We start from the raw sequence: 24896 nt of genomic DNA on the forward strand, positions 1-24896 counted from the left end.
AGAGGTACCTTCCTCACCACATGCCCTATCCTTCCCCACTCATCCTCACACACTGCCAAGGCTGGTGCTACCCTATGTACCAGGGACAGCCTTTCTCCTTGGAGGTTGGCAGCCCTTAAACTCCAACAAGCTGCTGCCCTCCACCACAGCAAGGGATATGATATCTGAGAGTGAATAAGAGTCTGTTAAAGGTGACATCTTGCAACCTTTCATCTTCTTTGGTGCCTGTGGCCCGAGATACGAAACAGGACAGATAAGTGGGGACAGACGGGGTAGCCAGCCCCTTCCTCAGCCACCAGCAGAAGATGTAGCTGCCTGGGAGTAGGATGCCAGACCTGGGGATGTGATGTGACATGAAGCCAAGGAGAAAATGGGGAAAAATTGGCTCTGAGGTGCACACAGAATCAAGGAAAAGCAGACCACTCCATCAGCCCTTTTGGTAAGGGCTTTGTTACGCTTTGAGAAAGAATAAAGGAGTGAAAGAACCTCTATGCCCTAACTCCACAGCCATAGTACAAATTTAATCTTGATTAACCCTGTTTCATCTTTACTCCTTTTCTGTTTTTCCTTTTCATCTTACTCAGTTTCAAAAAGCTGCACATCTCCCTTTTCCTCCCACAAGATAAACAATAAAATGGACAAAAGATAAATGACTAAAAAGAACAAATCATGCAGTGCTGGCAAAATGTTGTCCTCAGGAAAAAAATCCCACTGATTGCAAGAGACAAGAGATTTAAATAGGAGCTTTGCCTGAGGAAATAATAGAGAATTAAACCCAAATAAAATAATGATATGAGTTATCACAAATGTGAGAAATCGGATTCTGCTTTAATTCTCACATGGACAGCAAAGTCTTTGTCCCACTGATGGCAATAGAAATTTTGCCATTGATTTTCAGTGAAGCCAAGATTTCACCTTATGGCATTTTCTCTCAAATCTTATCTTTTTTACTACAATATAACTCATAAGTATCTTCTAATACTTACAGCCTAATGAATAGTCATGTATTCCAGACCAGATATCATCATCCATTGCAGGCTTGTATATACAATAGTTATTTCCAGAGGCATTATGAGGTTTTGAGGAGAAAAACAACAACATCAAACAAACAAAAAAACACCACAAGCTGAATTCTGGCACTGAAATTAAAGGGAACAAAATCTGACTATCAAATCCCTTCTAAGAAAAATAATCACTGTATACAGTCAGCTGCTGACTGTCTTTTCCTAAGTTTTCCATTGTACTGCCTTTTGAGAGACAATAAGTGTGGTAAGAGCTAAATTCATCCAAATAGTTTAATGCAGAATGGTATGCACCTTATGCAAGTGAAAATTTTGGAGCTTTGCAATTCATCAAGTGTGCAATATTTCTGATTTTAAAAGAAACCATCACAGACTTTGTAGTTTATTATGGTTGTAACAAGGCTGTACTTCTCTGCTGCATTTAAGAATACATGTTAAAAAGCTATGCTTCTATTCAGAAACATCTTTAAGGTAGTAAAACAGTGTTTTGGGGAAAATACTGCTGGGCTCTCAGAAGAAAGCAATTCCTGAACAGTTTGCACTGTATTTTGCTATACCACAGATGGCTGAAAAGCTGTTAGTAAGTTCTTATACTGTAAGTTGATAGCAGCTGCAAACTTCTAGGAACAAGATAGTATGAAATATTTTAAGATCTCCAGATGTGGTCTCCATAACAACAATTTTTGGTGCCATGATTATGGGGCTGTTTGCACCTCTTGATTTCTGTAGCCATCCAGTTGTTGTTGCCAGTACAATACTGCTATTTTGGTCTAGCACTAAATTCTTTACTTGTACTCATACATTTGCATAGACAGAGTATTACCAGCAATTTTAAAAGAGAAAATGAAGTCACTAATGTACACTAAAGCTTTGGTATAGTTATACCAGAAGAAGGATCCTTCTTTAATACCTCACTAGTTAATAAAGCTGGAACACTCCTGCGCACCTGAGATATTATAGTCGAATAAATATGCAGGTGCTCAAAATATCAAGCAACCAGGAGTGAAATATGGAATTCAGGTTTTCTTTTAGTGTTGTTACTCAAACTAAGCCTAAGAACTCAACTTTTGGAGGAACAACCTTGAAATACAGGAGTGAGATATATAAGGTAATATAAAACTGTAAATTGTTCTGAGCACAAAGGAAAAAACAACTCAGACCCACAGCTTTCTCTTAGCAAGACAGCTCCCAGGCAGTGCCTGTGCACATTTTCCTTTTAAATGCCAACTCCAGCAGGCACAGACCTTGTAATCTTTAAAGCAGAATAATTAAGGTCTTTATAACTGCTTTTTTTTTTATAGCAATACACGACCCCATATAAAGGTGCAATATCAGTCTTGCAACTGGAATACAGTGATCCCCTTACACCACTTCTGAAGGCAAACTATGCACTGCCTGAAGCTGATGATGTTACTTCAGTTTGTAGGATTTAATGTAGTCAATCCACTATCTTTGCCAGGCTTCTTGTTAAAAATTTTCTGGTGAAGCTACCTGACTGTCTCTCCAACTGGTTTCTCCCTCTCCCATTTTTCTTACATGGACTTCATGCATTACTGTTTTTTTATTTCCTATTTTCTTGTTGTTGCTCCATGTTCTGGTTTTATCTTCTGCTTCCCCTCTTATCAGGTCATTTTGCAAATATTTATTTTTCTGCTATTATTTCTTTTCGACTTTCATCTTTAGTCATTAACCAGTTTGGCCGTTTTGTCATCTTATGTCATCTTATCCCTTTTCCTAGATCCTTGCACTCTTTAATACCTCTCTCGCTTACCAGGATAAATAAGTGAGTAAATAGCATAAACAAACAAACAAACAAATAAATAAATAAATAAATTTGCACTAAAGACCACAACAGAAGATTGTTATTTGGGATGCGTTTCCTGCAAATATGTCTGTGAGACTGAGCTGAACCATGGAACTGATCCTTGGTAGCAAAAGCTGGAGAACTGCTTGGGCACAGCTCACATTTGAAGATCCTCTGCTCAGAGGTGAATGAAATACAATCAGTTTTCAGGTCACTTGGACGTCTGGACAAACTTAATATTTAGTCTCATATATTATTTTATATTTTTTTCCAAAAAGGAGCTCCCCTTGCTTTCTCCCGTCTGTGCAATATTAGATGAACTTCAGACCAGAACAACATACTGATATACGCTTGTATACTCGATAAAGTTGCTAGCAAGCTAAATCTCTTTATGGGAAATACCTATTAAAATCAACCAATCAGAATTACAAAAGAAAACAAATATAGGATTTTAATAGAAAACGGCCTTTAGCAATGTTAGTCACATCATTTAATTCACTGTTGGGGGCATGTAGACACTAACATAGTGTATTTGATGCAAGACTAGAAAACAAAGCATGACAGAACTGAACAGAGAAAACATAATTTTGCCAGCCTCAACCTGAGAGTAATGGGAAGGAAATGAGTGCAGTAGAATAGGGAGCAGTAATAGGTGTGAAAGAAAGGTCAATTCTTCATGAAATTATTCCATTTCTAACATGCTACTACTCTAGCAAATATTTTGCTTCTTCTTTGAGCCCACATTGAAGAGAAGATATAAACATCAGTAAATAATTAGCAAATTTCAAAGAAACATCAACAGAAACAGGTCATACAGTATTTCACATGGAAGATCATATCACACCAAGATCATCTCTTTCTGAATCTACATGCCCATCCTGGGAAATATAAACTGATATATCACTGAGGTCAAAGTTACGTTTCTGAAAGGAATGAGAGGCTACTGGGCTTTGTACATATTTCCTTGGCTTTGGGAGACCTGTTTTGTGTTTACATAAAAGAAGTCAAAGATAGATAGATAGATAGATACATATATGTATATTAAGTAAAGGTGTTAGATGAAAAATATCTCTTTTTATTCAAAGTTGGAAAAACATTTTAAATTCTGTGAGTTTCAACAGTTGTGAATTGGAGGCCTGACCACTGAGATAAGAATGGGTGAAACAGAAGAGACTTGAACAGTGTTGGTGTTAAGAGCACTGTTTCCACACTTGAGGAGGTGAACCCTGTTTACATTCTCCAAAACCGGAAGAATAAGCTTTTTAGCATTTTCAGTGATACTCAATATCATAGAGCCACTACAATGATATATATATATATATATGTTTTTCTAATTTGTGAAGCTACATAACAACTAGATTTAAGCCAAAATTACTCTTCTTACCTGTTTGCAGCTGGTGATCCAGAGGTAAAAGTAATACCCTTGTCAATATTTGGACCCAATAGTTCCCATTCAGATTCAATTTTAACAGGCAAAAAAGCAATAAGTAATCTTTCATCACTCAAAACTCTTCATCTTAACTCTATAATCATAGCTCTTTTTTTTTTTTTCAATTAGAAATAATTTTAAGGAACTATCACTATATAAGATATCTTCTTATTTCTGTCCCCTATAATTGATTACGGTATGACAGGATATTATTTTAAAAATCCTTCCAAAATAAAATCTGTAGAAAGTACAAATTCTCTTCTACAGTGGCTCCAAAATGATGTCTGTATTTAGAAGTCCTAACTAGCAGTTTGCAAATATGCAATTAAAATTCTGGCTCTTCTCTAATTATGGACCACTTAAGTTAAATTGTTGTAATAGACGTATAATGATGGCTTTATAAACCTACAGTTACTTATAATCTGAAGTAATTTTACTTCGCTTTAAAAAGCATCCATTAAATGGCTAATACGATCTTTGTGTAATTTAGCAAGACATTTAATGAATGCTTTATAAACCTAAATAGCAATTATTACCAAAGACAAGTGTTCGCCATATAGATTAACATTCTATTAATATGAATTAGCTTTTTTTTTTATTTTATTTTTTTTTTGTTCAGGTTAAATAGTGAAACTTGTACTTAAAGTCTATTGGTCTAAATGTAGATTAAAATTTTACACATTTGAAAGGGAAACTTCAGAGGTTCCTAAAAAGAGAAAAACGTTCTTAAAGAAATTTTTCATTAGGGTATGTATTTATTAAAAACCTGATCAAACTGCATACAAATAAGAAAGCTAACTCAAATAAAAATACTTATTTTTATAAAAATAGTTGTCATGTTTATGAACTGTAGTCCTCAGCTCTATGAACCTTCTGGACATTCCCAGATGATTAAAGAATCGCTATGATTTCATTGCATTATAATTTCTAACATTTTCAAGACTATGTACATAGTTCAAAGTTAGTGCAAGTGTTTGGGTAATGATCACTTTTACCATTACATACGAATCAATAGTAATTACATCAATGACCAAAGATTACAGAAATTAAAACATAGAATGGGGTACCAAGAGTCCAGTCGACATAGTTTCAGTGCCTAATATTGGAGGAAAAAACATCAAATCCATGTTTAAAGGACTATATTTCCATTTTCATGGAACACAGGTTGAAATAGAATATTTAGACAGATGTTTTGTTTAGGTGTTTTCCCTATGATACATAGATGAGTTGCATTTTGGCCATTTAGTTTTTGTCTGTTTTATCTTACAGATTTTTAAAAATAATTTTAAAATAAAGATTTTGATGTTTGTTTTGATATTATACAGAAGTTACTTTCCTTCTAAAAGTTCTGAAAAATGCAACTATCTTCATTCGTAACAAATTTGAAAGTGTTGAAATTTACCAGGAGATGGAAATTTTGTTTAATTTTGTCCTACTTCTAACACTTCTTTATAATAATACAGTATGAGAAAAATCTGAAGCCACATAATCGTTGCTTGTACCAACAAGAACATCTGGTTAACTTCTGCTTTACTAAAAAACCTGAAACTCTGAATTCTATTTTGTCCTTTATCTTTTGTTTTAGAGAAAGTCCTTTGTATACCCATCCTGATTTGTGAGCATCTGATTCATATAACAAGAATAAAGAAATATTATATGGCTACATACCAGAGATGGATGATATTATCATAGAATTATATAATCATTAAGGTTGGAAAAGAACTCCAAGAACATCTGGTCCAACTGTCAAATATTATCTCATGTGTTATCAGATCAAATACTATGAATCAAAATTTGTTTGATGTCACCAAAGTTATGAAAGGACTGGATCTGATGCCCTGACTTAATAAGCTTTACTTGCATTTATTTTGGAGAAACTGTGAAAAAAAAGATGAAAAACAAATTATAGAGAGAACAGAGAACAGGGGAGAAAAACAGAGATAGAGAAACAGGGAGTGAAAGACAAAAATAATGAATGCTAAACATAAATAGTGGTTTCTATAGGGTACACTTTCTGCCTATCGAGCTTCTATGCTAAGGAAGGTTCTGACCATGATTTTTGATAGAATATAATAGAAGTGACACTCTTGGCATTACTACATCATGCTACAAGCAATGATCCCAATTAAACTGTATTATACCAGGCAGCAGCATTCATAGCATCATTAAACAAATAAGACTACAGAAAAAAACTGTTTCTGTTAGGAAAATATTTCTGTATGGAAAGAAAGAAAGACCATATCATATCTGTAAAACACAGTAAGATTTCTCTTTGGTTATATATTAGGAGGTTATATTTGCTTATATTTTTGACTGAACATTAAAAAAGGAATAATTTTTCATTGTTTCAAACCCAAAGCAACTGCAGATATTATTTTGGGAACCTTCTAACTCCAGCAAAATAGCTTAGTCATAACTTAAATGAAGCTGCATCCTATCTGACTGTTCTATTCCAACAAGTAATTTGATTGTTACAAAATTTTTAGCCAACATTACTATGGAGAACTATACTAAATCTTTTTTTTTTTTTTTTTTAAGATAAAACATTGAAAATGGAGGAGAAAATTGTCCCAGAATAAAAATTAAAAAAGCAAAAAGGCAATTGCTAAAAATCATGCAGCCACTATAATGTTATATTCTTTAGTGACTTATTCCCTGGGTGTGAAAATATTTACATGTATAATACAGAGCTGAATAACAGTTTGTTACCTCTTATATTACAGCAACCATGAGCACAAAGAGAAGTAAAAAAGTGAAGTAGACATAGCTTTCTAAGAAGCAACAGAGATTTTATCAACCTGTTTAACTTCAGATGTAAGACAAAATTTTACTTGTTCAACCCACAAAGAAATTATTTCTTGTAAGTTTCATGTCAAAACTTTAGAATAGAAAAAAATAAATAAATAAATAAAAAATCCTTCTCCCCCCTCCTCCCCCCCAAAAGCAAGAAGACTGGGAGACCAGACCCAGACCAAAGAAATATCATCCCAAAGAAATGGGGGAAGAGAAGCGAGAAAATGTATTCTTCAGGTAGAACTTCCCTGAAGTACTTTCTTCATCAAAAAATGCTTATACCTTATAGTGAAAAGGGCTGGTTTCAAATAAGTTAGATTCTCTCAATGACTGCAACAGAATATTTGAAAAATTTCCTTGAAGAACTGTGGTTTCATAGCTAAAAAATACTTTGCATTTCTAAATGTGAATTAATCACATTAAAGTCAGGAAAAAAAAAAAGAAAAAGAAAAAGAAAAATTAAAAAAAAAAAAGAAAGCTCTCAAAATATCAAACGGAAAGCTTCATGGCTGAATTAAATTTTTTGAATTAAAGAAAGATTTTCTGATGGTTTGCAAACTTCAGACTGACATTGTTTCATTCTTATTTTGATTTTTTTTAATTTAAAATTATTTTAATAAGATCACAATTTTCCCTATCCAGCCTTAATATGAATTTGAAATAGAGAAGAGAACAAGGCATGAATCCAATGCCTAAGCTGTCATCAATTTTATTTTATGACTATAGATCTGTGTCTATGTTGTTATGTGGGACTTGCTAATAAAGGTCCCATTATTACTGAATGTCACTATGCAACTACTTAATAGCATTAGGTATCATCGTGATATGTATAAAACTTGTATTACAACTATAAACTATTAATTGCGAAATAAATAAATTGATTGAAAGTTATTTATGTGTAGCAACATTCCTGTTCTTATTATTTTTTGTTGCATAAAGAAACATTTGAACAATGTACACATGTAAGTATAGCACAAGCAGCTAAACACTTAATTCCAAGAATGCCCACAGTTCCTAATAAACTCATATCAAGGCAGAATAATAAACGGCTTTTGGTCCATAGGAAGTTTAGATGACCAGGTGTCCAGGACAGTCTACTAATGCATCCTTAATACACTGACAGTTCAGGTATCTTGAAGGAAATCTTCAGGGCAATATTTAGTCACCTATTTTTACTCACATCATGAGAGTTTCCCTTCCTCCACATATTCTCAGCATTGGTAGAGAAAATGAAGACAAAAACTTCTGACCTGTTTTCTGGGTCACAAATTCTTCTTTTTCAACCTGTGACTAAAACATCACTAACAATGAGGCTTCAGTGAAGATATCTTGCTTGGTTTAGAGGTTTTTAATGTTCTTCTACAAGGAGGTATACTATGGTTCCTTGTTTACAATTTCTCTGACAAGTAGATTATGTTTTCACATTCACGGAATCTCTCCAATTTCATCTCCTTGACACTAATGTAAAAAGTGTTTGCATGCTTTTTTAAATGAGCTAATTAAACAGACTTGATTAATGCAGGACAATTCTTCTTGCTTTCTGGATAAATAAATGTGCATACAGAGGTGCCTTTTTGTCAGGTAAGCGCTTTTAGTCATTTGCACTATATATTTTACAGAATCTTGAAACTCATTGGCTGCAGTATCTAAACAAAAAGCAATGCAAATCCTATTTTATGATGAAGTATGCCCAACAAACCCTATTAAGAAGATGTTTTGTATCTTCTTACAGGAGAGAATCAACAATCTCACTTAGTGCAGTTTAAAAACGTAATCACCAGTTACATCTCCAGAATTGTTTACCAATGAAAACCTCTACGTTACTTTCAAGGGACATCGAACAGAGCCCCTAAAATAATAAACTGAATACGCTCATTTATAAATCAACATTTCTGAAGCAGCTGGCCACACCTATTAAACATTTTGATGATCAAATTTTGCTGTGACTGGGCTTCATTTAATTTCGTTACCTAAAGTGTTTTGATTTTACCAGTGCCTTTTTACTACTAATGGCTCTATTTTACAATACTACCCTGTAAAAACTAGATTTCATTGTAATCTGGTATATACTGAGAATGCCTATTGTATTATTGAACTAAAATACAATACAAAACTACTGAAGGAGGGGTCAAGACCTCTACATCATTGATTTTAGTTAACCCAGTCTGCTAATGGCCAAACAGAAACTGCCATGACTGCTCTCTCATGGACACCTGGAGCACTTTTGCTGCCCTTATCTTTGAAAGAATGTTTCTCACTCAAAAACTGGGAGGTGTTAGCAACTCTGCTATCAAGAAAAAAAGCAAAAGACCAGTCCAGAATGCACCATCCTTTTATCTAGGTTTCATAACAAGGTGTAAAGGAGGTTGAATATAATTCCCCATAATCTATCAGTTCTGTTGATTTTCTATTGCAAGATTTTAGACAACAGTTAAAAGTTTTGAATATTTCCACAGAAAAATTAAGATTTCTCCCACACATAATTCAAAAGAAAGCTAAGGTTTCTGTTTATTTTAAGTTAGGCAGTCCCTGCAGCACATGAAAAATGAAAAACAATAGTATTGAACTTTGAATGTTAAGAATAACAATGGTATTCACCCAAGAGGTCTTCAATATGTTGCGTTGTCATCTACTAAATGTTTCAGGGACTGCCTGCATTGCAGTGGAACACAGACACTACTATATTGTGAGAAGAGACATCTAAATGGAATGAATTACCATCTTCACTAGAACACAAAGGAATCTCAAACTCCTCTATTGTGGCAAGTAACATTTCTAAAAATGTATGTATACTAAAAATTGCACTTATATAAATATATGTATTGCAAGAATGCATAAAAAAATTCTTATTACACTGGAAAAAGTATTGACCTCAGTGAAAAAATAAAAATAATCTCTGTATTAAGGAGAAAAAAGTAACAAGGGTCTATTTCATATTCAGGTGTTCTAGAGAGATAATTTATAGCTAAAGGAATTGAATACATTAAATAGCAATCTTTTCATTTTAGGTAAATAAGGTAGAATTGGTTAGATCTATTGATAGTATGACGAGTAGTTAAAGACAAATATGCTTTCCCATTTACTTTATCTGCTTAGCTTGAGAAAGATATGGCTTTTGTATTATATCTCAAATGCATGCATTTTATCTTTTTCATCTAGTTAAATTTGACTTGTTTCATGGAGACCATACCTAAACTACAGTTTTTAGAAAAAATGATAGAGAAAGAGAGTTGTAGAACTGCAGATTTGTTCAAAGAGAAATGATAAGCTGGCACAAACAAATGCTTGTAGCATGCAAAACTACCAGGTTGTCTTAGTGATAGGAGACAAAGAACTCCCAGTCAGTGCAATAGAAAGTGTGGGCATCAAAAAAAAAAAAAAAAAGCCTTACATATGGAGTAAATTAATTGCACTCCACTATCATTTGCACGATGGTGTAGAAACAATTAGTTTTCAAACTTTCTCTGACATCAGAATAGATTTACACTACTTACAATATCAATATTAATTAAATTATGTTTAGCATTTTTAAGCATGGCAATTTGAAACAACCCACACACAGTATGTTTCTGGGTCAAGAATGACAAGATTAATTTAAAAGCATTCAAATAACTTCTTTCATGTCAAAAGTTATAATTAAGGTGGCACACAATAATATAATTTATTACTTGAGATACACTAAATGATTCTGATCTGCATAATTTAAATATAACAGTAGGCAATATCTCATGCTGCTAATATTATGTGACTGTAGCTGGTATTACCTATTCATGTATTTTCATTAAAATCTTATCCATAATTTATAGTTCTGTTGGCTTGGGAAAATATTTACTGAAAGAAAAGCGTATTGTGGCCCCATAGTTAACAGTTAGACTGATGACATTAGGTGACTTCAATGGTGACTTAAGAAGTATTCGTCTTAAATTACAGACTTACTAAAATGAAAGAGTGTATTTGTTTATTTATTTATTGTGTTTAGCGCACCATTATTTGTTTGTCCTCAGTAAAGTCAGCAGCAATACCGGAGCTTCAGCATTAGTCAGAAGAAAGCAGCATGTCATTCAATTCCGCAAATCTGTGGTATTGAAAGCAAAGCCTGAAGGAGAAAAAAAAAAAAAAAAAAAAAAAGCTTCCCGAAGGAGGAGAATGTAGCACTCAAATAGGTACTCTTTTCCCCTCTTAAGCATTCTGCTATTCCTGTCCATATAAAACACAGGAAATGTACTGAGGACAGAACCACATCTCACATAGCAATTCAAATATTATATGAAATTTTCACAATACAGATTCTTAAAAAGCATCTTTAAAAAGCATTTGGCCACATAGACATTTAATAAAGGATAGGGTTTGAAGATGTTTTCCATGAGTAGCACATGTGCCAGGTTAAGAGTTGGCTTTCAAATATACTGATTCCAGGCAAACTGATGTTCACTTAATTTCCAGCAGCAATTAGGCTTTCCTTATAATAAGAAATGACTATCTTTACATGAGAAATATAGAACAAGATATCTTATTTGAAGACACTCATAGGCAATCATTTAACTTATTTTGAACAATAATTTTATTATTTTGAACAATAATAGCAAAACAATATGTGGATATGGTTAAGCTTTTTATTGGCAAGTTTTAAGTCTTCTCATTAAACATAAATCATTGTATTGCAAATATCACCCCCTCAATCACTTCTTCAAATCAATATCTTTTACACCCTGCTATCCTGTCTGATAAGATACAGTCTGCATGTGCAGTATTGACTCCAGTTCTCTTAGAAGATCGTATTGCATGCCACTGAGATCCTTCAGATCTCTCCAGCATAACGAAAAATCTCAATGTGAATGAACCACAAGGTTATTGTGACAAATCAAAGAATTGTGTGGAAAGCACACATATACTATTTTGTGATTTCTCATTACAGTAATCACATTAAGGTAACAAAGGGAGATTTCTTCCTACATATCCATTCCCATGTGTAAAAGGATACTTTTGCATATATGTGCAGTACAAAAAAAGTTATTTTCAAGATCTCAGCTGACACTTTTAAAGCACAATTTTATTAGAGACTATATAGAGGAAATAAAGACTCAAGAGTGTTTGCCATTAAGCTTAACAAAATACCACTTTGAGCAAGCCATTAAAAATAAACTATCAACTAGGTGCTTTATTTTCTTCTTTAAGCCTTCTAATAACAATCTAATTGCTTTCAGAAAGAGGTTTCCAGCATGAATTACCTACTATACTGAGAAAATGGTAAGCATTCGATATTTATTTGAAACATATGCAGATCACTTGTATATAATGATAAATAAAACATTTTTCCCTTTAATCATAGCTTAGTAGAATAAATAAAAACAAACAAAAAAACAAACAAAAAACAACAGTTTAAAAACCAAGAGATCTAATCTAAGCTCATATATAGGTTTTTGCTTCCATTTAGAGGCATTTAAAGCCATTAAAGTGAATGCATTTAAGTAATGAGATGGAATTCATTTTAGACTCAGAATTTCTTGAAAGACAAGTGTACTGGGTCTGGCTGGTACAGAGTTAACTTTCCTTGCAGTGGCCCATGTTGTGGCCTGCACTTGTAGCTAGAACAGTCCTGGTATGCCACCAATGTTTTGTCTATTGCTGAGCAATGTTGGCACAGCATCCAGACTCTCCAACCCCCACCAAAGCCACTGGCTGAGGGTGGGCAAGAGGTGTACAGAGTACAGGGTGTGAATCATCACCTTTGACCTGCTGGCCATGCTGTGCTGGGTCTGGCTGGCATGGAGTTAACTGTCTCTGCAGCAACCCATACAGTGCTGTGCTCTGCACTTGTATCTAGAACAGCAAAGGTATCACACCAATGTTGTGTCTATTGCTGCACAATACTGGCACAACATTAGGACTCCCTCCAAACCCCAGCCCCCCTCCCCCCCCCAAGCCAGGAGGCTGGGGGTGGGCAAGTGATGGGGAGGGGACATCACCAGGGCAGCTGACCTAAACTGACCAAAGGAATATTGCACAGCATGTGGTGTCACACTCAGCAATAAAAGGTGGGAAAGAAAGGAGAGGGGAGGGTAGGCTCTCATGAAAACGTCTGTCCTCCCAAAGAAATGCTATGCTTATTGAGGCCCTGCTTCCCAGGATGAAGCCAAACATGGCTTGTTGATGGGAAGTAGAGAATAATTCCACACACACACCCCGCCCACTTTGCTTCCACACAGCCTTTTTTTTTTTTTCTTCTTTTTCCTTTTAATTAAATTATCTAAACCTGTGAGACACACTTTCTTGTCTTCCCTCGTCATTTAAGGAGGGGGAATGAGAGAGCAGTTGTGGTGGAGTTTAGCTGCCCAGCAGGATAAAAAACACCACAACAAGAAAGTTCTGTAGATATTTGAGAAAATGAGTTTATATAATGAACATGATAAGTACAGATTTTTTTTTTTTTCATATTTTTGGCTTACACTACTTCTCTTGGGCATTGAGCAAAATCCCCCTTCAAATCAATGTGTTTTTTCAGTTACACAGCAGGCAGATTCATGGAAGTGATTAAAGATCAAATCTCCAAACACACAGCTATGGTGTTGGCTACTGCAAGCAATCTGACAGAATAGCTCAGTGGGAATACACAATAAAGCAGCTATTTATTATTTTCATTCCAGTAGCTTTAAGTGAGCCCCCAGCAGAAGGAGCAGTTATGATCAGACATAATAAAGATCCTCAGGACAGTGGCTACCACAAGAAAAGCAGAGACAGAAGGTACCTTCTTTCAGGGAGAAGTCATACTGATGTCCATACTCCCCCATCCATGTCTTATTTCCTATCCATGTTAGGGACCAGGTCAGAAGCATTAGATCTCCTGTGGTACGTAAATAGAGTTTAAGATCTGTACATTCTTAGAAATTGGTTGAGGGCAGGGTGAAGCAATTCAAATAGGAAATGCTAGGATTTTTTGAGGCTGTTGTATAGGGTGGAAACTTTTCTGCATGCTTGATTGCATGGCTCTGAGTTCTGGAGAGGTATCAAAGAAATAATGAAAGAATTTGGTTGTATAGCTCCTTGAAGGTCTCCTGCCTGAATCATGCCTTGTTTCTGATTGTGAGGAAGAGCAGAAAAGGCACTAAGAGGTTGCTCCCAAACTGTCGCTATCAATCCTATGGCAAGAATCTAGCCGTTCACTATTACTGACAGCTCTGTAACCAACTTTCATTTTTTAAAACGTCTGCCACTTTTTCCTGCAGCTTTCTCACACCATTTTTTTTAAACATTCAACAGCTTTCCCTTCCCAGCTCCTCTCCAGTGCCCTTTCACTTTACACCAGCAGCAAAAAAATGTAAAGATGAGAAATGCTACCAAGCCTGCAGCTGCTGAAAGCAAACAAAATTAGTACAGACAAAAAAAGGGAAGAATAAAAAAAGTTCAAAAATGCATATGTGGTCAGGTGTTAATAGCATACAATTAGTAATTTTAGATTGGCTACTTAATGTAGACTGGGCATGCTTAAAGGCTGTGCTTCATGGGACCCATAACAAAAAAGTCAGATGCCGTCATAAGAGCAGACTGATCTAAGAGGCTAAAAAGCCATGCAGTGCCAAATTCTGCACTGGATCATCATCCTATCTCAAGGATAATGAAAAAAAAAATATGTTATTCTGTCAGCAGAGTGAAGGCAATCTCTAGCGATGCTAGAAAGAGTACCACTGCTAGGAGAAAAAAATGAGCCACAGCTACAAGTATACTTATCATACTGAGAACAATGATTGCACAGTGGGGAGAAAAACAACATGAAAACATCAAAAACTAGATTTTTTGAGCATATCAGAAAATTGAATATTGAAATAGAGTCGTTGGGATAGTAGTAAAAAAGACAACTCCACAACTCCTCAAGGAACTTACACCTCTTTTCACCTCAATACATTTTTTTCAGTCTCAAGGCGTTTACAGAGAAAGCTATCTGTATTAACTTTATCATTTCTTATAGATAGAGACTGATGTTTGGTCAGACTTGTTTCTTGCTTTTTCTGCTTACACAACAAATGAAAATAAAATACTTCACTTGGGAGGGACCTTCAAAGACCACCTAGTCCAACTACCTGACCACTTCAGGGCTACCCAAAAGTTCAAGCATATTAAGGGCAGTGTCCAAACATCTCTTCAACACTGATAGGCATGGGACATCAACCAACTTGCTAGGAAACCTGTCCAGCACTTGACCACCCTCACAGTAAAGAAATGTTTCCTAATGTCCAGCCTGAACTTGCCCAGCACAGCTTTTTGTCATTTCCATGTGTCCTGTCATCGGATACTGAGGAGGAAAAGACCAGCACCTCCCTCTCCCCTTCCCCTCCTCCAGAATGTGCTGAGAGCACTGAGGTTGCCTCTCAGACTTTTATTCTCAAGACCAGATAAACCAAGCGTCCTCAGCCTCTCCTCATAGGACTTATCTTCCAGGCCTTTCATCAGCTTTGCTGCCCTCCTCTGTACGGTTTCAAGGACCTTAACATCATTATTACGTTGTGGAGCCTAGAACTGCATGCGATATTCAAGGTGAGGCTGCACCAATGCTAAATATAGTGGGAGAACCACCTCTTTTGATTGGTTGGCTGTGCTGTGTTTAATGCACCCCAAAACGTGGTTTGCTCTCGGCTGTTAGGGCGTGCTGCTGGCTCATGCTGATCCACCTGTCAAACAACACCCCCAGATCCCTTTCTGCTGAGCTTCCCTCCAGACACTCCTCTCCCAGTCTGTACCTGTGTCTGGCATCTGTCCCAGGTACAGACCCCGGCATTTTCCTTTGGTGAACTTCATGCTGTTGCAGGTCACCCAGTGTTTCAATCTGTCTAGATTCCTATGCAAGGCCTCTCATCCCTCCAGGGAGTCAACAGCACCTCCCAGTTTAGTATCATCAGCAAACTTGCTGAGGATGTGCTCCACTCTGGCACACAGATCACTGATCAACAGGGCTGGCCCTAGAATGGAGCCCAGGAGAACACCACCAGTGACTGTCCACCAGCCAGGTGTAGCCTCATTTACTACAACCCTTTGAGCTCAAACGTCAAGCCAGTTCATCAGTCAGCATAGCATGAACATTTTTATCTCACAGTCGGATGATTTGGGCTAAAGTATACTGTGAGGGATGTTATCAAAGGCCTTAGTGAAATCCAGAAAGATTACATCTGCCACCTTCATTTGTCTACCAAGAAGGTGACCTTGTCATAGAAGGAGAACAAATTACTAAGGCAGGACTTTCCCCTGATGAACCCACGTTTACTATGTTTGATAATTGCTTTGTTCTTTAAGTGCCTTTCAATAGCACACAGGACAATCTTCTCCATAGCTTCTCCTCAGAAAGAGGTTAGACTAATAGGTCTGTAGTTTCCTGGATCTTCTACTATGACTTTTTTTTTTATTAATGATTATAAGGCCGGCAAGCTTCCATTCAGTAGAGACCTGCTCAGACTCCCAAAAGATGTGATCAATTGCTGAGAAGGGTCCAGCTATGATGTCTACTAATTACTTCAGCACTCTGGGGTGAATCCTGTCCAGCTGCATGGACACATGAATGTTGATTTTACAACATGAACGTCACTGCTGCCCCAGTCATGGTCTTCCAACTCTGAGGAATGGACAGCACAAGATCTGTCATTACTCTTAAATATTGAGGCATAAAAAGTATTAAGTGACTCTTCCTTTTCCTCTTCCTTACTTGTCAGGTGACCATCTGCTCCAAGTATCAGTCCAACATTTTCCTTTGACCTCCTCTTACTGTTGACATACATGAAAAAGCCTTTTTTGTTGTCTGACACCACAGTGGCCACTGTCAACTCAGGTCGGGTTTTGGCTTTTCTCATTTTCAACCTGAAGATGCAAATTGCAGTTCTGTACTCTCCCTGTAAGGCCGGAGCTTGCTACTATATTTTATTCTTCTGTCCTAGTTCCAGGCAGAGTTCCCTGTTCATCCAGGCTGGTCTTCTGCCCCTCTTGCTTGGCTTGAGACTCAGTGAGATTACCCACTCCTGGGCTTTCAAAACTCGGTTCTTGAAAAGAGACGAGCTCTCATGGAGCCCTAAACCTCCTAGATCAAATTCCCAGGGGACACTGCTAGCTAGCTCCCCGAGAAGCTTAAAGTCTGGTCTCTTCAAGTTCACAGTAGCAACTCTGCTCACTGTTTTTCTCCTTACACCAACATTTTTGAACTCACCTAATCCATGATCACTGTGGCCAAGACAGACACCTACTGTCATGTCTCCCATAAGGCCTTTGCTGTTCTCAAACAACAGGTCCAGGAGGGTTTCTGTCCTCATTGGCTCACTCAGTGCTTGTGGCAGGAGGTTATCTTTAACACGCCTCAGGTATTTTCCTGCCTGCCCAGCCTATCCCTCCTGAAGAGCCGACAGGTCTCCATCCTAGTACTAAAGCCATGGGGCTTGTCCCAGCTAGTCTCACTAATACTAGTAGTGGAAGCTGAGTGGGCTCCTCTTTTGACTCCATGCAGTAACTTGCTACTAGTCTTCAGTGTCCCTCAAGTTGCTGCCTTTATCCTGATGCAGATCAGATGCCGGGCCTGCCTTAGCAGTGGCTGTGCCAGGTTGGTATGTGCATACCTGAGAAAGCATAGCATGGTTCCATTGATCTACCACTTTATCAGACTCACAGATGCTTCTCATTCTCCCCATCTCTTCCTGAAGCTTGTCCACCAGGCAGAGCCGTTGATCTACCTGGGCACATCTCACATAGGTGCACTTGCCCTCACCCTCCATCTCAGGGAGTAGCACCAGGCACATCTCACTACCTGTATGATCTGAATGAGTTATGGAACGAGTTTTGTTTGTTTCAGGCAAGATTTTGGAGCATGCCTCAAGTGATAGTACTTAGACCTGTGATCAGCTGAAACATAGCACATCTGACTACACACCAAGTTTTACACAACTTTTCAAGTAACCCATTAGAGACAGAAAGTTTGTAGGTATGCATTTGAAAAGCAAGAAATATTGCTTAACTTGTTATTTTATCTATTTTATTCAAATGATGGCAAATGATAGTTCTTCACACTTTTATTCTAAAAAAATAAAATGGAAAGGTTATGTTTTATTGCAAAATAGCCAGTTAATTTTCTACATTCTGCAGAAGTAAAGTGAAAAGCAGCAATTGAAACTAAAATACAAGTTTCAGCCTCTGGCAGCTAATATCTGTTTTGCAGATATTATCTAAGTATATAGTCCTGTTAAGCATAAAATCCATGGAAGTAGGTGTTCCTGCTGAAACTCATTTGCAACTAACTACTGCAATTTTTAATGAAATAACCCAATGGCTTTTTTTTTTTTTTTTTTTTTTAATCACACACACACAAATCCCAAGGTGGACCAGTGTTTCTTCTGTTACCACCACTCCTTATTTCCAGTGGTAAACACTCTACAAAAATCCTACCTAAAAGTGATTTTCCTCAAGGTTTACAGGTGATTAGCTTTGGATCTTGTTCTCCCACAGTATTTAAAACTCAGCTTAATAAACATAGGATGAAAGCCTGCAAACTTTACTGCCCTGAGACCTAATTAGGTATTAACAAGTACAAAATAGGTCCAGTCAATAGGACACAGAAAAAAGCTGGTTTGCATCACTAGTTAATTGATATACATGCCTCTACAACATTCACTGGTAGGGAAAGCAACATTACACTGTTTGTGTTAGATATTCTGTGTGGTTAGTCAAGTATATTATCTTGCCATTTACAGGTAAATACTTCACCTTTTCCCCCTCCTGTAGCCTTCAGATCATGAATAGTTTATAATAGTAGAAAGAAAATATGTGATAAGATTAATGGACAATTGCTGAATATCATGTTTAAGAGAACAGCAAATATTCAAAGGATTGAACAGTGTTCCCTTCTGAATATATATCTTTGATTATTATATGCTGTGGTAGAGCAGCTGTATAAAACATGATGAGGTCTGATGCTCTGTTGATATATTACAGGCTGAAGGAAAGTTAATGGTATAGTTAGCCTGGGCCTGCCTGCCTTTCTTTTCTCATTTTCTAAGCTGCAGTGTGGCAAAGCCTTTAGCCAATACAGCATCTCCCAACTGAGAAAGTATTAAACTGAACAGATGAATGGCAGCATTTTAAAGCAGATCTGATAACCTAGACATGCTTGTGTGTTTTAAAGAGTCCACATTAGATAAAAAGAACTACCGGACACTTGAGAGCTGACATATTCTTCTAAAAAGAGAAAATGCTAAGAATTCAATTGGACCAGAGAGAATATTCTTAGAAAAAAAAAAAAAAATCAAAAAGGGGAAATGCAGTTTTTATTTTGCCAAAAAGAAAAAAGAACAGTAATACAAAATCTTTCCACTCAAGAAATACACTCAATAGAAAGGACACTTACATACATTTGTATGGTACTACTTTATATAGAAATCATTATAGTTATTTCATAATTAGTAACTACTTTTACATAGAACTTAGAGATGCAATTGGAAATGAAGCTTCAGTCATTCTGAGTGCAATTACTGTATTACAAATTTTCATGAAATTGAGAAAAAGTAACTCAAATTTAATTTTCATATTGAATGCATGCAATTTTATCCCACACTTAGAGTAAAAGGAAAACTTTTTATGAATTTATGAGAAAATAGCAAGTTAGTTAATGCTGTATTTTCATACTGTGATTTCTAAGCTAAACAGAATAGTGTTGTGCTCTAGTCAGTGTGTCTGAACAATCTTTTATATAATTAATTTAAACACAATATTTAATGAAAATAAGTAAAAAAACAAATAACTAGAACTTTGCAGAATGCACATCAATTTGTTTTGCTAACATTAAATATACTGGCAGCTATTTAACTGTTCCTACACTAGAAAAAACAATCAAGTAGTTTGCAAAAATGGTATGGATCTGAGCTTAGTGTTTGAGCCAGCTGCTACAGTCACACACACATTAATCTCTTTCTTAGCTGCTCCATAGTTGTATATTCCCAGACCCTTTTACCTATAAAGGGTGGTGGTCATAAGTCTTATTCTGAAGCTCTACATTGAGAGAGGGTGAACAAGAAAATATTTAATCCACAACTATTTTCTGTACCAGCAGCAGTCCAGGCTGGTGCAGGTAATGAGAAATCAGGGAACTCCTCTTGTCTTTCTTCAATTTAAAATATTGCTACTCAGAAGTTTAGCAACGTAGATGACATTAAATTATGACTCTTAAAACACGTTTTAGTATTCTTAAATGTATTTCTATCAAGCATAAAAATATTTTAGATATTGGAGGTTTAAGGGTCAGCATACTGCCACCTAATCTTAAGTAACCATCACAGAGAATAGTTCAGAGCTTATATGTAGCAGCAGAACTCAAACTATGACTCTTTTGCAAAGACTGATGGTTTAACAGCTGTTTTGGATGTTTGTGGGACTGATGTTAGTATTCATTAAACTTGAGCATAGCCAACTTGGAAATGCTGGGTTATTTTTGAAGGGTTATTACATGGGTAACACTCACAAATGCTGACAAGTCATAGTCCCCAAATACCCATGAATAAGCACTCCCAAGGACTTCAGAGTCTGTAGAGGAATGCATCATTTTTGGTGCTAGTTTTTTGAGAACTTCTGCAAATAATGAAATATGGCATATGAGCCTGAAAATATGGGAGTCATTTTCTTCGAAATTTCAACTTTTTTGTTCCTTCCCGTCCCTGTTTTCTTAATCCCCTATCTGCACTATTTTTTTTCTATTTTATCACAATAGCCTATCCAAAGTGCTTTTAATAGATTTGCTTAATTACAATGAATTTTGTTTCCTGACATATTTTGACTTTCCCTTAAAACAGAAAGAAAATAAGGCCTTCCACGCTGTGATAACAATGCATTCTATCTGCCTATTTTACTGAAGTCTTAAAGAGATGTATTATTTCTGCAGATCGAATAAAAGAGGCATAGCTCAAAGAATTTTAAATGGCTCTGGAATCAGAGTTTAGTTTTTCATGATATCTGGTAACCATATATATATATACAGTTATTTTTATCAGAAAGTGTAGATAAGTTATCCTGACACTGGATGTTTAACTACCTTTTTCAAAATATGAAAGGAAATAAATATTGGGGGTTAAAAAACATGGATCTTTTGGAACAGAAAAAAGCCATTAACAGAAGAAAACCAACAACTGTATTTCAATGTTCTCAAAAACTATTTTGTTTTGTACCTTATTTGGCTGAAGACTCAGCTAAGAGATCTAACAGAAGAGTTATAACAGCCCACCTATAGATTATTCTTGTAGAGACAAGCATAGTTATACAAGAGATGCAACAGATGTAGTGCAGTTAAAAATAAATGAATAAATGGGCAAATTAAAAAAAAAAAAAAAAGATCAACATCAACAACAAAAGAAATATACCCTCTGCCTTTACAAATTCAGGCATAACTGTGTGCAACACTATAGCAAAGGAAGTCTGAAAATGTCAGTGAGGTTATACATTTATTATTAACGTCTTACAAGTCTTATTAGATACTTTTTCTGAGAATCCAAACCAAATTGTAATTGCTTTTTCTTTTAGTGTTTTTTTGCTTGATTGGTTGTTCCAGCCCTTATAGACTTGAACATTTTTGTGCTTGTGTCTACATTTCTGTAACACGCCACAAACGCTGATGTATGAACATATCATATGTATATTCCATTTTTTGCATTCCTAAACTATTAAAAAAATTCCTTTGCCCCTCTTTTCATAGTCTTATTTTGGTCCAAGATGTAAAGAAACTGTCCTATCACTCAACTATGTTCTCAAAGACAATTTTGTAATGTAATTCAACCATGGAACTCAGGTATACAGTTTTGAAATAAAACTAGTGGAGCAAGAAGTTCACATGTAAATTAAAACAGAAGTATAAATGTAAATTAAAACAAACAAACAACAACAAAAAGAAAGAAATGAGAGGGAGTTTGTGCAGTTATTTTCAGTTCAATTTCCCCAGTAAGATGACGTAAGTGGAGACAAGTAGGAAATTTGTATTTTTATGGGAAAATGCTTAATTTATAAAACTTATTATAAAATAAATATTATTTTTATCCAAATACCTACATTCAAAGTAAAATTTTAGTCAACTATACAAAAAAGTAGTTATCCTCGTGAGAAGCATTAAAAAAAACAACAACTCATGAATAGAGTTTCAACTTCAAGATTCATTTAAGCTCTTCAGCTTCCCAAATGGACTACAGCAGTCTTTTCCCATGGCACAATTCTACGTCTAGTGGATCCTAGAAAATTAATGGGGGGGGGGGGAACTGTTCCATTTATTTCCATTGGTGTTCTCAATGGAAACTGTAAGAATACTCTAACAGATTTTTAAGCCATTAATAAAACCTAAAGAATCATGAAATTATACCCAGGTTTGCTAACAAAATATTCAGGAACAAAGATGGACCAAATTATACTTTCTACATACATTCAAAATAGGGGAAGCATTTCTTTTTAATAATGTTACTGAATAAGCACAGGGAGATATACTTCAACCACTTAGGTATTAAGAAAAAGTCATCATTTTAATTGTTGAATAAGATGATGATTATTTCCAATTTTATGCAGATTAGTTCTTCTACCCTCCAGAATTAACCTTGCAATCTAATCATCTCTCTTTGTCCCCACATATAAAGTTACATTTGGTACTGACTAGGTGAAGTTTTATTCCACTTATCCACATTCTCCAAAAAGTCACATTCCTTCAGATATGTCACACTAATATCAAACTCTGGCTCCTGCATGGCAATTTTGCCATTGAAATAATATCTTCTCAGAAACCCAACTGAAAGCAATCTATTGTAACTCTTGTAGCTGTAAAGCTTCCCAGCTCCCAAACAGCTCTAACATCAGTAATTCTTCACCTCTGCATTCACCTAATACAATAGTCTTCAGAAATACTTGTCTCTGTGAGTGCATAGATAGGCAGACCACTACCATAACAGGCTGTACTCTGCCCAATTTCCCAGCCTGGACAAAACCATAGGATCACCCATCCAAGTCCCAGATTAGATCTAGATTTTACATCACCAGTTTCATATATATTCTCCTCCTATTTTACCACAAGAACTGTCTGATTCCCCACCCTGTTGATTGGTGTGTTACAGCTAGAATTAAAGTGAGACAGTCTTATCCCAATTGTTTAGACAAATGCTATGTAACAGCTCCTGGAGCTGTCTGCTATCGTTATATATGAGCCTGAGTAATGAGAAATTAGAAATTAAGAAGTCTCTTTCCTATATACTTTAACACAATCTGCCCTTCTTTTTACTTTTAATACACAACTTGGAGAAAAAGCCGTTATTTTGGAGAATACACTAAATGAAGTCATAAGAAGATTTAAGGCAAAGAGCTTATCAATCATCCAAACTTACTGAAGTGATGTAAAGTTCTTAAATACAGAAAATACAAGTTCTGCATTATCAATTGTTGAGGTCAAAGTGAATAAGATTCTTACAGACATTTTATTTTAAATGTATTCATAGGTATGTTCAGAGTAAACCTTGGGCTATGTTTAAAGAGAATAGACATTTTAAAATCTTCAGCAGCTGTTATGGTTAGATAGTTTTTCTGATCTATTGCCACATTTAGACCAGGATTGTCTATTACTCTTCATTTTTCACTGACAGATGGTATATAGCATTTTTTTTTCATCTCCCTTATTACACACATCAGCTTAAATGATGCAAGTGTTGAAGAGTCAAAATTTGTCAAATGATACCACCTCTTGAGAGTGCACAATGTTGATATTACTAACAGTACAATAAAATGATACAATCCACTGTTCTTCGCTGTACTAGGTAATGACAGAAACTGTCGTGTTCTTGTCATTTTTTTTTTCTTTACTTGGAAAAGTATGGAAGCTATTAGCTCTTCACTTTGCTTTTCTGCACTGAGGTAGAATCTGACCTAGCAGAATAGACCCAAGATGTGTTACAGTATATTTTCAAAGGACATAGTCAAGATGAAAATAAAAATGTATATTTGCTCTTTTTAGCTAAAGCCCCTCAGTAAACTAAATCAATTAAAACTGAAAAGTTTAAGAAGCTATCACTTAGAAAATGCTAATGTATGCACAGACTCTATGCAGCTAAGCCAATTAATTTTTTTCTATTATTCCAAACAGTTTTATTTTCATGTTCTCTTCATTCCATAGAGTTAATTCACAAAGTATCTTAAATTTTAATGCAACTCCTCTCCAGTGTTCAACAAGCATTTCTTTTATTGTCTTGTCTCCATCTTAAGGACAACTTTTCTAAAATTTAATTAACCCTCTGCAAAAACCAAAACAACAACAACAAAAACACAAACAAACAAACAAACAAAACTCACTAAACCCAAAACCTAAAAACCAACGAAAGCAAAAAACAAGGGTATGAAAGGAAAAGTACTTCTAAGCATCAAAATAATGAAATCAGGACTAAGGAACCATTTCCTATTTTCCTTATTCTTATTATTTTTTCTATCAAAAATGAAATTTGCTGGTGATTCTTGTAAATGGTTAATAAAATACACCATTTTTCATTAAGAAATGCTGTATCTATTGACCTTAAGACCAAGGGAAACATTAGCAGTGTGGACACAGAGACAGATGCTAGGACAGATAATTATTATGTTTTCTATATGAAAAAATATAATTCACAAGGCTTTTTTGTGTTACCAACAATTGTTAAAACATTCATTGAATGAACAATGACTTTTTAGCTCCAAACATGTTTTCACTTTTACCCATAAGCTATATTACGATTATAGTACAGTAAGCATCACTGCAAATCTGAAAATGCTCCAATACCAATTAAAACTGGTAGAGCACCCTCCCACAGCATTTAAAATGTTGTTGCATATTCATATTGGTGGAAGT

Source organism: Anser anser, assembly GCF_964211835.1.
Source record: "Anser anser genome assembly, chromosome: 1".
NCBI classification, from domain to species: domain Eukaryota; kingdom Metazoa; phylum Chordata; class Aves; order Anseriformes; family Anatidae; genus Anser; species Anser anser.